The 13246-nt window shown below is 42.3% G+C and overlaps 1 long non-coding RNA gene across 10 annotated transcripts; it reads right to left on the minus strand.

The window, feature by feature from the left end:
- Window positions 1-1009: 1009 nt before the first annotated feature.
- Window positions 1010-7664, minus strand: LOC123156473 (uncharacterized). 10 transcript variants are annotated; one of them, XR_006478167.1, is made up of 10 exons: window positions 7247-7664; window positions 7055-7096; window positions 6900-6960; window positions 5883-6445; window positions 5098-5289; window positions 3724-3844; window positions 2882-2963; window positions 1963-2095; window positions 1526-1615; window positions 1010-1293 (listed from the first exon to the last, which is right to left on the minus strand). It is a non-coding gene; the product is annotated as an uncharacterized lncRNA (long non-coding RNA). The 10 variants fall into 10 exon arrangements; XR_006478166.1 differs by having other exon boundaries at window positions 1010-1449; XR_006478169.1 differs by lacking the exons at window positions 1010-1293; window positions 1526-1615 and having other exon boundaries at window positions 1733-2095; window positions 5883-5943; window positions 6055-6152; window positions 6297-6445; window positions 7247-7661.
- Between the last annotated feature and the right edge of the window lie 5582 nt (window positions 7665-13246).

A 13246-nucleotide genomic window follows, 5' to 3' on the forward strand; every position in this document is an offset into this window, starting at 1 on the left:
ATTACGTTGTTAAATAATAGTATGGGAAAAGGGAAACTTTGCATAATATGAATATGTTCAGTTTGAAAATATGGCCACCATGATGAGAGAGTAACGTTGGCATGGTTGTATTTTTTTAGCAAGTTTGAAAACATGATTATCATGATGAGAAACCTGGCCGTGCATCTTTTTCCTGCAAAAAAAAAGGGGAAAAGATAAGAAACCTAAGAAAAAAAACATGTCTTCGTTGTGCATATACGAAGATATAGGGATCAGGAGGTATTAGGATAGCCCATACCTGCAAAAAAAGAGGGAAAAAGATAAGAAACCTAAGAAAAAACATGTCTTTGTTGTGCATATACAGAGATATAGGGATCAAGAGGTATTAGGATAGCCCATATGTTATTTAGCCCAGCCCACATAGAGCAATGCATGTGGCCCGTGAGGAGCTGAATATGAAGCGGCAGGGGGCGGATCCAGCGGAGACTGTCCATCCCCTTCCTTTCTTTCTCGGTTCCTTAGCTGGGTGACAGAGGCGTTTCCTCAGCCGCCGACCAGTGTGATTTCTTATTCATTGCGCCAATTGGTGCAAAGACCCGCTAAAGCCATGTTGTCGATGAAAATAGTTTCGTTTTGCAAGGACATATTCAGTACTTGTTGTAGAAAGCCCATATATTAGACCATACTCTTTTGAAAATGTCTATCACATTGTGAAATCTAAGTTTGAAAAAAAATGTGTGTAACCGTTGCACCAAAAAATTATATTTGTAAACACTGCTCATTGTGCTGAAAGGCACCGAGTCCTATTTAAAACCATGTACGTGCTAAAAATATTTGAATTTTTTTAGTAACTATGTTTGACCAAATAAATACGGTAAGAACTTAGTAAAAGTTTAATTGATTGTCTGTTTAAGCTTACATAAAATGCAAGCTAATGACAACAGAGCACAGTTGTATCATGTGCAACAGCAGACAAAATTAGTTAGCTAATAAACTGTCTGAAGGGAACCAACCATTTCAGAGTAGTTTATTCCACATCTCATTAGTAGTTTATTCCACATCTCATTCTCCTCGAAAATGATCCCAAGTGGCCATCAACGAAAATACAATTGTTTTGATACAACAACGGTAAGAGAAATGAGTAACCATCAAAGAAACAAAACGTTTAAATTAGCTTTTTCTAACCATGGATGAGAGTTGCATGTGAACTTTATAAAAGAAGGCCAACGTCAAGGAACATCATGTTGACATACTCATCCTGCTCCTGACCAACACCTTAAGCAACAACCACAACAATGCCCCTTCTTCTTTATCCTTGCATATACAGGAACTCAATCAGGTCAAGAAAAAAAGATATGAATCAACTCTCAAGATCAAGTGAGATGGGTGCCTTCCCTGTCTACTACCGCCAGGCTCAACACCAACTCCAACTATCAAGCACATGTCGCCTTTCCACAACATGACAACACTCTTCAAAGCAACAAACAAAAAGATTGGGCCTACACTGATGCCTCATTGCCTCAGAAGAATAAAAGAGGGAGCTCACTTTGATGAGTTGGAATTAGATGCACTCGTTGTAGCTCGACCATGCTGTGCCCATGGTCTGGACCGGCAGTGGGACCGGCGCTCCCGCTGCCTATACAGTCTATTGCGGGTTAGAAGACGTGTCGAGCCTCCTCGTAGGTTAGAATATAGTTTTATTCTAGATCATTATCAGTCTCTGTAAACTTTTCAGCGGATGATGCAATCAAAATAATTCCAAAATAAATGATATACTGATGAGAAAAGGTTAGGATTCTGATAGAAATAGCCAGCCTTCTACTGGCTATATTTCTGAAGTTATTTTCTATTATTGTATAAGAACAACAAGATTTATAGGGTGAGATCAGGTCATGGACATGCTACAACTTTTTTAAAGGGAAAAAGGTTCACCAAAGAACAATCCATAGCAAAAGAAGCATCAAATTGGATCCATTACATTACCCTCTGCTTGATTTTCTGACCAGCAGCAGGATCCTTTTTAAATAAGCTCGTAAGAAACCAGGATGACATCCTTCAAAGGCCTAGGTGTTTCTTCGACTCTTCTAGCCAAGAACATGCAGACAGTAGCGATTGTCTGTATATATGTTAGATTCAGACTTCATTTGCCCATTCGCCATGAAAAAATAAGAATAACTGCATAACAAATAGTGTAGAGTACTAATATTCTGTCAAGACATAGAGGAAAATCACACCATTACCACTTCTGCTGCAGATAAGAACACAAGAAATCACATGCACTCCTATTTCAGTAAACACGCTTGGTACTACTTCATGGATAGGGTGATTTTCAAATGCTTTCACGTTCAATAATTTAAGAGTAACTGGGCCTAAATCAACTCTGCTGGGTGTTTGAGAGCTGTACCAGCCAAAATATTCATGATAAACCCTCAACCCTGCATAATTGATAAAATGGTGTGCCCATCTGTGAACTGCTATTTAGTAACAAGGTCTCAGGCTCTTCTAAACTAAAATCCCCACATCACACCAAGAGGGTGTACATCTGTGCATCTTATCCTCATAGAAAATACCTACTTTTTATAACCACCCCCTGCAGTTCACAAAAGTACAAGTTGTTTTGACATCTACAGAGTCTGCTGCTAGCTTCAGCGCCAACTTCTATTGGACTGGAGAAGTACAAAGTGTATTATTAGCTATTAATGCCTCTCTATGGAGAGAACAATCACCAAACTGGAAAACCATGGAGATACAAACTATTTGTTATTTTTATTCAAACTAAACTATGAGGCAAAAACAGAATATTATAAACTCAAATAAAGTATCTACATGTTATAAAGTGAGAAGCTGCACTTCAACAAATATTTAAAAATTGGACTATAGTTAGTCATTGACTAACACTTACTCGTCTATCATTTGTTGCATGAGACTGACGAAGGTAAAAACGGTGACAGAACACAATAGATGTAGCAATTGTCACCTGTGGCCTACATACAAAGAAACAATTCAACATAAGTTGACAGTATAATTCCAGCAAGAGTTGTTGCATTATCTCCACGTGTAATAAAAACTAAAGATACGAGCACAACAATTTTTATCGCACTTGCAAACTATCAAAGATGTGATGCGTACCATGTAAGCCTTCAAGGGCCAAAAGAAAAAATGCATACAAACATGCATTGCCCAAAACAATTCTAAAATGCCAAACCACCATCATACAGGGCATATTTTCAGTATATCTTAACATTTCATATGATATGATAATTTATCGTATTTATGGAGAAAAAAACCAACCAGCAGTTCAGTCAGAAAAAATGTGCTTGCCATAAGAGTGCTCCATGAAGAAGTAAAATATTATCTTATCAGACAAACAATTGAATATCTCTGGACCAAATATATGCTGGTGTAAAACAAAAACACACCAGGACTAACCACTGTATGTTTGAGTGAAAAAACAAAACTGAAGTAATAAGAAAAACCAAAACTACAGTAATAAGATAAACAAATACGGCTATGTATGGATTAACAACACTAACCACTGTATGTTTGAGTGAAAAACCAAAATTGCAGTAATAAGATAAAAAAATGTTCTCAAGGTCACAGCAACGCACATTTTAACCAACAAAGATCAACATGAACCCGTAATGTGACATATTGGCAACAACGATTGCAATAATTTATAATCATCTGGCTTCTCAATAAGGGATGCAAGCAAGGAATTAATTTGTAGATAATGGAGTTGGATACCTCCAAATTTATACAGAATGTCACAGGTGCACACGGAACCCCGAAAAACTGTGGTGGCAGTCATCCGGTAAATCATCTTCCGTTGGCCTGAAGCCTACCTCATACAACAGATCCAACCAACCTATAATTAAGTATGTAAGATACTGAAAAAATAAGGCAAATACTGGTGGAAGAAGTTAAGTTAAGTACAAATTCATTCAATGAGTTAGTAGTATGTCGACCATGAAGTCTATGTGATCCGAAGGATTGCTTTGGCCGCTTTGTTCAGAATATCATAAGAAGGATGTTCAAACAAGTGGCAGAGACAGGGATTCAGTGCTAATTGGCTCATGAACTGAGCAAAATTAATGGTTATTTGTTGTTAAAGTCAGCACTCGGCCCCACCGAGGACTCCCTGGCCGGCCAAGTTACACCGCTCTCTCGGCGTCGCCGTTGCGAAGTAGGCTCCCGGCCGGAGGCAAAGACGCCGAGGTAAGCCAACTGCCAACCAATTGCACTTGCATAGTACGTCCATGCCCTCTTTTTATTGTTCGTACGACGTGGGTGCTAATATTAAATTACTGAATTGAACTGAACTAAAGCCTGACCTGTTCTTTGTATCCACGAGCTCGACATTTAATTAAGCATCCCACAAAGCATTGGCATCTTAAGATTCGATTACCAGTGCTAGCCAAGGGAAATTATTTTATTTGATGTTGCTTCGAGTGACAAAACAAAACATGCCCTATGGCCACCTTGTTGTCAGACTGGATGCTACCTCGGGAAAGGCACAAATATCAACAGAAAGAACCTATCAACCTTATTTATGTACCAGCATGGGGACACTATTGAAGGAAATGATGCACATTTTTGTATTTCTTAACGACCGCCGACCCTGAGGCCTGAACAATGAACCAAATTTGGCATCTTGAGTTGCTCATTTTGTATACCTTCACCGGCTGCCATTACCAACTATCATTAGTGACTATCAGCAAGGATCGCAAATTTACTATTTCATACAAACATTCTCATGGTGAGAGGAGACATGCATGACAACATAGATAATGGAGGTTATATACGCCACTATGTTCCATGTTTCTGCAGGTTACATATGTCTGAACAGTTTTAATCTTACGCTCTACCAACCCTAATTCAACATTTGGTCTTAATGCTACTTAAAGAAAGCCAGCTCCTTTGCACATGTTTTGAGTGATATAAGCTCATTCAATGCCACTGGGGTATATAAGCTCATTCAGTGACCAACCTGTATTTAACTCCAGGTTGAGGAAACCACATGCATATAATAAAAATGGATGTTGGCATGAGAATAAGATGTAAAACATGAATGACCAAATATATAGAATGCATCTACATTTCCTGTGGTGTATTTAGTACCTGCCGAGCCTCTAAGGTTGGAAACTGCCAATTGTGCAAACATAAGGCAGGATTTCCGTAATATCCACCGGATCTGAAATGAACATGAGCTCACCACCAAAAGAAGGAACTCCTACCCGGTGCTTAATACCAGACTGTAAAGCCCACTCCTTGTACAACACGTCTATTTCTTCCAATGTCTCGATGTGTTTGCTGACAAAATTAAAGAGAGAAATAAAAAATTACTATAAAACTAAAATAGTTTATACGGAGTACAACGTGTATAGTTAATCTGGCCTAAAATTATTTTCTAATCACGCTTATTAGGCAAGGAAATAAAATTTCATAGTGACCTAAACTGAAGATATGGTTGTGACTGCATAGATCTAAACTAAATCACGACATGATTTTTTTGAACAAAGCACAAACAAAAAATATATTAGCGTATAATAACACAAAACCTCAAATTTATTCACTCCAGCGAGCAACTATGTGAACATGTCCATCCCACCCATTGTATGGTGTTCACTTTCGTTTTGCTCCTGCTTCTTTTTGCTTTTACGAAAAAGAGGGGAGAAGTCAAAGAAGGAAAGGTGTCTGCACGCGCCGATGAATCGGGGCCGAAGGGAGGAGGCGGCATGGGGAGAGAAAGAACGGGTGAATCACTGGAAACTGTATGGGCCAAAATTAATCTTCAGAGAACATAGGAAATACTAAATAAGCAAAAGGATAATCCCTGGAAATGCAATACATGTTGCAAAACAGTCAAGATCATCTGTAAAAATATGACAAAATACACATCTTACCCTTCTACTTGCACTCCTCGACGTCCTGCTCCTTCTCCCTGTCATTGGCTGCCTCCCCTCTCTTGCAGCCACACCCCAGATCCAGAACATTAAAATGATCAGCAGACCAAGCACCATGATAGCACCGACATAAACGATAATACACGTGTACCTAGGAAATAGAGCAGCTAACCTTAACGAGAAGAACAGAGATGCAACAGATCGTAGAACCTCCAAACAAATGGGAACGATCTGGTCAGAGCAAAAACAGTACATAGAAGCAAAAGAACACTGCACAAATAAGAAGTTAGATTCTGGCACAAGAGAGGGATTTCATCGCCTCCAGCTTGAGCTTGCCTGCGGGCTATCTTACATTGCATCCGACTCAAAGGCAAGGTGAGGAGGCAGGGGGAGCAAAAGGGATGGGAGGAGGACCTATGAGGGCGATGACGTCGTCCTTGCCTGCCTTGTAGGAGAGGACGCTTCTAGAGACACATGCTTGCACTCACCGGCGCTCGCTGTCGCCCAGTCGATACAATTAAAATGTAGAATAATTGGGAACAATCACTCTGAGCAACTGCTATCTGTTCAAAGGTTCATGGTATAAGTCCATCCATAAAAGGGTGTGAGCCCCTCAATATGCCAACTAAATATTGTGTCCAGTGAGTGAACTATTAACTCTCTATCATGATACTCATAGTGATACTGAAAAAATAAAAAGGCCTCAATTTGCATAACTAAGAGGAGAAAATCTGATGCATAAGTATAGATATGTGATATAAATATGGCCTTGGCTAAAAAAGGAATCAACTGGCCAGGAATATAAGGTCGTTAGATAAATACCAGCAAGTAATTAATTGATCAAAATTAATTGGGAACAATCACTCTGAGCAACTAACAATAATAAACATCACCAACTCAGTTCTCTAGAAGAACAAGAAGCCTGTCTATAGACATACCAATGAGAAAAGGATGTGCAAACCATGGCATGGATACACACAAAAAAATGAAGATAAAGCATCTGAAGGAAAAGAATACCATGATGTCACAGTTTGCCATATGTGTCCTCCAAATGAGCAGAACTACAACTGCTAGCATCCTGTAAAAAGAATAGATCGATTCGACCTAGATGTAAGCACATGTGACACGCACACAAGAAGACATGAGAATGGAAGCATGGAGAAATCACCAACCTGTCAGACCAAAGCGACAAGTGGTAAACCGAAGGTTAGCACCTGCAAATACAACACCCAAGCATCAGAGTAGGCAACTTAGTTAAATAACAAAAAAAAATGAAGAGGGAATCAGGGGAATAAGCAGAGCAACGCGGGAGGAGAAGGGTGGGGGTGTGGCCCACGCAGGAGAATGGTGGCTAGGGTTTCTACCTGCTGCTGGCCAGCGCTGTTCGGTAAGACCCGTCGTGTAGCCCGGCATAGGAGGGCCGCGATTTGCAGACCAGGCTGTCCTCGATGACGAGCATTGCAGGGAGGACAAACTCCTCATCCCAGCCAGAAATTCGGCCGCTGGCCAGTTCCGGGGGAGAGACGGCAGGCCGGCCTGGCTGCCTCCCGCCGCTGGCCTGCTGGCCGTCCACAGCTCCTCCCCCCCAGCGAGAAAACCTGGCCTCCCCAATGCGGCTGCGACAGGAGAAGGGATGGTGGAGGAGGAGGAGGAGGCGGAGCCCGCTCGGGGTGGAGCACGGGAGGATGGAGGCGGCCGTGGGATTGGGGAAAGGGGTCTAGGGTTCCACGACTGGAAGCATGCCGCGCGCGAGGAGAGGATTGGCCAAAATCCTTTCGCACCTGCGCGACGTTTCACCCAGTCGATAGATGCCAGAAACGAGCCCACCAGTCATACTCTAAAAAAACTTACCGACGGGTAAATATTAGATTTACCAGAGGTGAAAATCTGATGGCCCAGGCTCAGAACGAGGACGATCCGACGGTCGCGAATGCATGACATCGAGGGATCACCGTGGGAGCGAGTTGGCTAGCCTCTATATTGTTTTAAATTAAAATACCAACTAGGCCTATGTCGGTGGCCGCACCTTGCAGCAAAAATGTTTGAACTTCTCCCCGCTTCTTGGACAATGGATGAAAACTCACAAAGCGACACAAAAATCTTTTGTACACCTTCTTTGCTGACACTCACATGTAGTCATAGTAGGCTTTTGCTTTTATGTGCACTAAATGCAAGATAACTGCAAAAAACTGGCTTAAATGTAGCAGACGAGACCTGAAATGCGCCAGAAAATCAAACGTAAGGTATATCGGTGATTTTTACCATGAAAAGAATTTTTAGGCGGAATGATGAAGTCACTGATGATTTGAGTCTGAAGTGTCATGTCTCCTTTTGGCAACTATGGTCCTTATTTTGAGATCCTCCGATTTGAAGGTGTAAGCATCAAAACTTGTGCCAAACTTTACCAAAACTTTTCCATGGGGTCATGAGAGCACACCATGGTGACACACTGATTTTCATGATTTACAAACTCTATATGCATTTCCTATAATAAAATACCAACAAGGCCTACGCCTTTGGCCGCACCATGCGGTCGAAATGTTTAAAAAATGCGTTTCTCGGACAATGAATGAAAACTCGCAAAGTGACACACAAATGATCTTGCTAACACCCACGTGTAGTTGCGACACGGTTATGTGTGTGTGTGTGTGTGTGTGTGTGTGTGTGTGTGTGTGTGTGTGTGTGGTACATGCAAAAAATGGCTAAAATATAGCAAACGAGATCTCAAATGCACCAGAAACTAGAACCTTATGGAACAATGGTGATTGTTTACCATGGAACACAATTCGAGGCAAAATGATGAACTCGTGTTTTCATTCTAATGAAAATATGTTGTTAATTGATGTAAAATTTATCAAACAGCACATGGTTCATTCACAAAAGCCGTGTGCCTACCAAACCGTGACCCCCCAAAAATTCATAATGCATTGTTGAAGCTGTGGGTAATGGTTGAACATAGCAAGAGTGCTAGGGTGAATGATAATCTTGAAAGTGCTTTAACTATTCACCATCTAACAGAAGAGAAGAACAAGCTGGATGCCAACTATGACAAGCTAGTCCAAGATATGCATGAACTTATGAATTTCTCGAAGGAAAGGGTGCTGGATTTCAGTTATCTGCAGTCTAACCTTACATATCAGCAACAATGCAGAAGTGAACTGGTGGCTGATATGAAGGCAAAGATGGCAAAGAAAGATGCAGAGACCCAGAAGCTTAATCAGAAGTATGAACTGCTGGTTAACCTAACAAGAGCTCAAGCAATAGTCATCCAGAACTAGAAGTTGAAGAATATGAAAGAGAAGGAATTGCTAGTGGAGCTAGGATGAATTTGGAGTTGAAGAATGCAAAGCTCACAAATTCTGAGGAGAAGCTCAACCAAGAGAAGCTAGAGTTGAAGCTTCAGGTTGCTTATCTGCTTAAGGGAAAGGAAAAGCATAGTGAAGAGAAAGGCCAACTAGAGCTTCAGATTGCTGAGCTCATGAAGGGAGAGGAGAAGCTCAAGGAGAAGATCAAGGGGATCTAGGCCAACTTAGAGAACTGAACAAGATGAATATGAGATTAGAGGGCATTGCTGACCTTTTGGGAAGGATGGTTGTGTAATGACCTAGTAACTTAGAATTATGGTTGTGTAGTGTATGGTTGTACTAATTGTGAACTATAGGTGTGTATATATCTAGTAGTTATGCTATTCATCCTTTTGTGAGCATAGGATGAACCATGCATTTGAACTCCACTATGTATTGTGAACAATGGTTGTGTATGCCTGTAATTTGTTGAACGCCACTAAGTATTGTGTGCTATGATTGCTAGACTAAAATTAAGGATATATCATGCATTGGAAGATGGATCGGATATAGTAGATGCTTACATGCTTATGTTATAGTGCCTCAATATTACGTGTCATGATTGCTAGACTTCAAATTATGATTTCTCATGCACTAGGTTTTATATTAGATGCTTATGTTAGCATTGGAAGACTACTAGATGCTTATGTTAACATTGGTAGATGCCTCAATATTATACGCTGATGTTATATCATGCATTCGAACCCTAAATGGTAGGTTTAGCTGGTTTTGTCGACCCCGACGCACCCTAAACCTAAAGACTAGGTTTAGGTGCTTCCGTCGACCCCGAGCCACCCTAAACCCTAAATGGTAGGTTTAGGTGGGTTTTTCGACCTCGAGCCACCCTAAACCCTAAATGGTAGGTTTAGGTGGTTCCATTGACCCCGAGGCATCGTAAACCCTAAGGACTAGGTTTAGGTGGTTTCGTCGACCCCGAGGCATCGTAAACCCTAAGGACTAGGTTTAGGTGGTTTCGTCGACCCCGAGCCAACCTTAACCTAAATGGTAGGCTTAGGTGGTTCCGTCGACCCCGAGCCACCCTAAACCCTAAATGGTAGGTTTAGGTGGTTACATCGACACCGAGCCAACCTTAACTTAAATGGTGGGTTTAGGTGGTTCCATCGACCCCGAGGTACCCTAAACCCTAAATGCTAGGTTTAGGTGGTTCCATCGACCCCGAGCCACCCTAAACCCTAAATGGTAGGTTTAGGTGGTACCGTCGATCCCGGGCCAACCTTACCATAAATGGTAGGTTTAGGTGGTTTCATCGACCCCATGGCACCCTAAACCCTAAGGACTAGCACTACTATAGGATGCTGACGCGACACTACAATCAGAGACCCTTTGACGAAACTGTGTGTGATGCATTAATCACAAACAGTGATGTAAAAAATCATCAAAAAGATGCAAAACGTTTGCGATGGTGGAGCCATCAAAAACGGTTCCAATTTTAGTTGCGTGTGCGATGTAGGGCATACGATTCGGTTCAATTAACTGTTTGCGATGAGGAAGAAGAACAGAAACGGGCAGATAGATGAAGGCGTGTGCAATATACGACATACAATTCACTCAGATGAACTATTTGTGATGAGGAAGAACATCAGAAAAGGGCAGCCAGATGAAGGTGTGTGTGATATACGGCATATAGTTCACTTGGATGAACTGTTTGTGATTAGGCAACACAAAAGAAACAGTCGGCCAGATCAAGGCGTGTGCGATATACATACGGTTCATTGCGATAAATTGTATGTGTTGATCCAAGAGAACAGAAACATTTCACATAAACAAGATGTGTGTAATAGGCGGCAAACATCCAATTACATAGGTGGCTAGTACACACATGACTTTCCACACACGAAAGTAAACTATTACATGCATAATTAACTAGGATAAACGATCATCTGATCATAATCTACTTCTTGTGCTAGCTCGATATTCTTTCTATGCTAAGTTTCCATTAATTGATGGCATTTTATGAACATGCCACCGTCTCCTACCATTTCCTCACCTGTTCCCGCCCCCCAGCGATATTGCGCATAAACCTAGGCGGTGCACGACGCATGGAGGCAACAAGTGGAACCTGTAGCACATCCACCTTTTCCAAGCATGCCAATGCACCAAAGTGCCGCCTTTGCCATCAACCTCATCGACGAGGAAAACAAAAAGGTGCCACGGCACGGCGAGGCTGAGGCGCTCCTCGGCAATGTGATGGACGACACTGTGATGCGCATCATCGCCAGGGTTGAGCAAACCCTTGGTGCATGGCTCTTCAGCGCCGCGGATCAAGATAGGCATGTCAGCGCTGAGAGGCTGCAACTCGCTGCACAACATGATCGATGGCGTGCCGCAGAGCAAGTTAGGTGCGTCTGCGGCGATAGGCGGTGGCTTGTCGCACGGCGAGACCATTGGAACACCGCAGAGTGATATGTCTCCAACGTATCTATAATTTTTGATTGTTGCATGCTATTATATTACCCCTTTTGGATGTTTATGGGCTTTATTTTACACATTTATATCATTTTTGTGACTAACCTACTAACCGGAGGCCCAGCCCATATTGTTGTTTTTTGCCTATTTCAGTATTTCGAAGAAAAGGAATATCAAACGGAGTCCAAACGGAATGAAACCTTCGGGAGCGTTATTTTTGGAACAAATCTGATCTGGAGAGCCTGGAGTGCAAGTCAAGAAAGCTCTGAGGGCCCCATGAGATAGGAGGGGCCCCCCTGTAGGGCGCGCCCCCTGTCTCGTGGGCCCCTCGGGCGGCCACCGATGTACTTCTTCCTCCTATATATACCTACGTAACCCGAAAACATCCAGGAGCACCACGAAACACAAGTTCCACCGCCGTAACCTTCTATATCCGCGAGATCCCATCTTGGAGCCCTTGCCGGCACTCTGCTGGAGGGGGAAGCAACCACGGAGGGCCTATACATCAACATCCTTGCCCCTCCGATGAGTTGTGAGTAGTTTACCACAGACCTATGGGTCCGTAGTTATTATCTAGATGGCTTCTTCTCTCTTTTTGGATCTCAATACAATGTTCTCCCCCTCTCTTGTGGAGACCTATTCGATGTAATCTCTTTTGCGGTGTGTTTGTCAAGATCCAATGAATTGTGGGTTTATGATCAAGTTTATCTATGAATAATATTTGAATCTTCTCTGAATTCTTTTATGTATGATTGAGTTATCTTTGCAAGTCTCTTTGAATTATCAGTTTGGTTTGGCCTACTAGATTGGTCTTTCTTGCCATGGGAGAAGTGCTTAGCTTTGGGTTCAATCTTGCGGTGTTCTTACCCAGTGAAAGAAAGGGTTGCAAGACACGTATTGTATTGTTGCCATCGAGGATAACAAGATGGGGTTTATATTATATTGCATGTGTTTATCCCTCTACATCATGTCTTCTTGCTTAATGCGTTACTCTGTTCTTATGAACTTAATACTCTAGATGCATGCTGGATAGCGGTGGATGTGTGGAGTAATAGTAGTAGATGCAGGCAGGAGTCGGTCTACTTCACTACAAAAAAAAGACACATCCGTGACATTTTGGGCCGAACGATTTTTTTTTCTGTCATACATATGACACTTCTATGACGACAATTGTGACAAAACCTGGTATCATCATAGATGTGGTGGGCTCCTACTTCTATGACAAAACATCATGACAGAAAATGGGCTTTTCGTCCTGGGCGGGCCAGAGACGTAGCTGCATGACATTCTTTGGGCCGTCCATGACGGAAAAAACCATGGTAGAAGCGAGGGGGAGGAAAATTTCGGGGAGTTGCTGGTTACGGTGGGAGGTCGGGGGCGGAGCGATGCACGTTTCTCTCGTGCGTACGCACGTGTGTGCGAGGCGTTGGCTCTAACTGAAGCCGAGCAAGGCGTTGGGCTCTAACTGAACCCGAGCGATTCCACTGCAGGCTACGCGTTACTGAACCCAAACGATCGATTGATGGATGTTAACTGAACCCGATGGAGCGATTCCTTCCCTACTACTGCTAACTGAAGCCTACCGATGCTGCC

Source organism: Triticum aestivum, chromosome 7B (genome assembly GCF_018294505.1).
Source record: "Triticum aestivum cultivar Chinese Spring chromosome 7B, IWGSC CS RefSeq v2.1, whole genome shotgun sequence".
In the NCBI taxonomy this organism is placed as follows: domain Eukaryota; kingdom Viridiplantae; phylum Streptophyta; class Magnoliopsida; order Poales; family Poaceae; genus Triticum; species Triticum aestivum.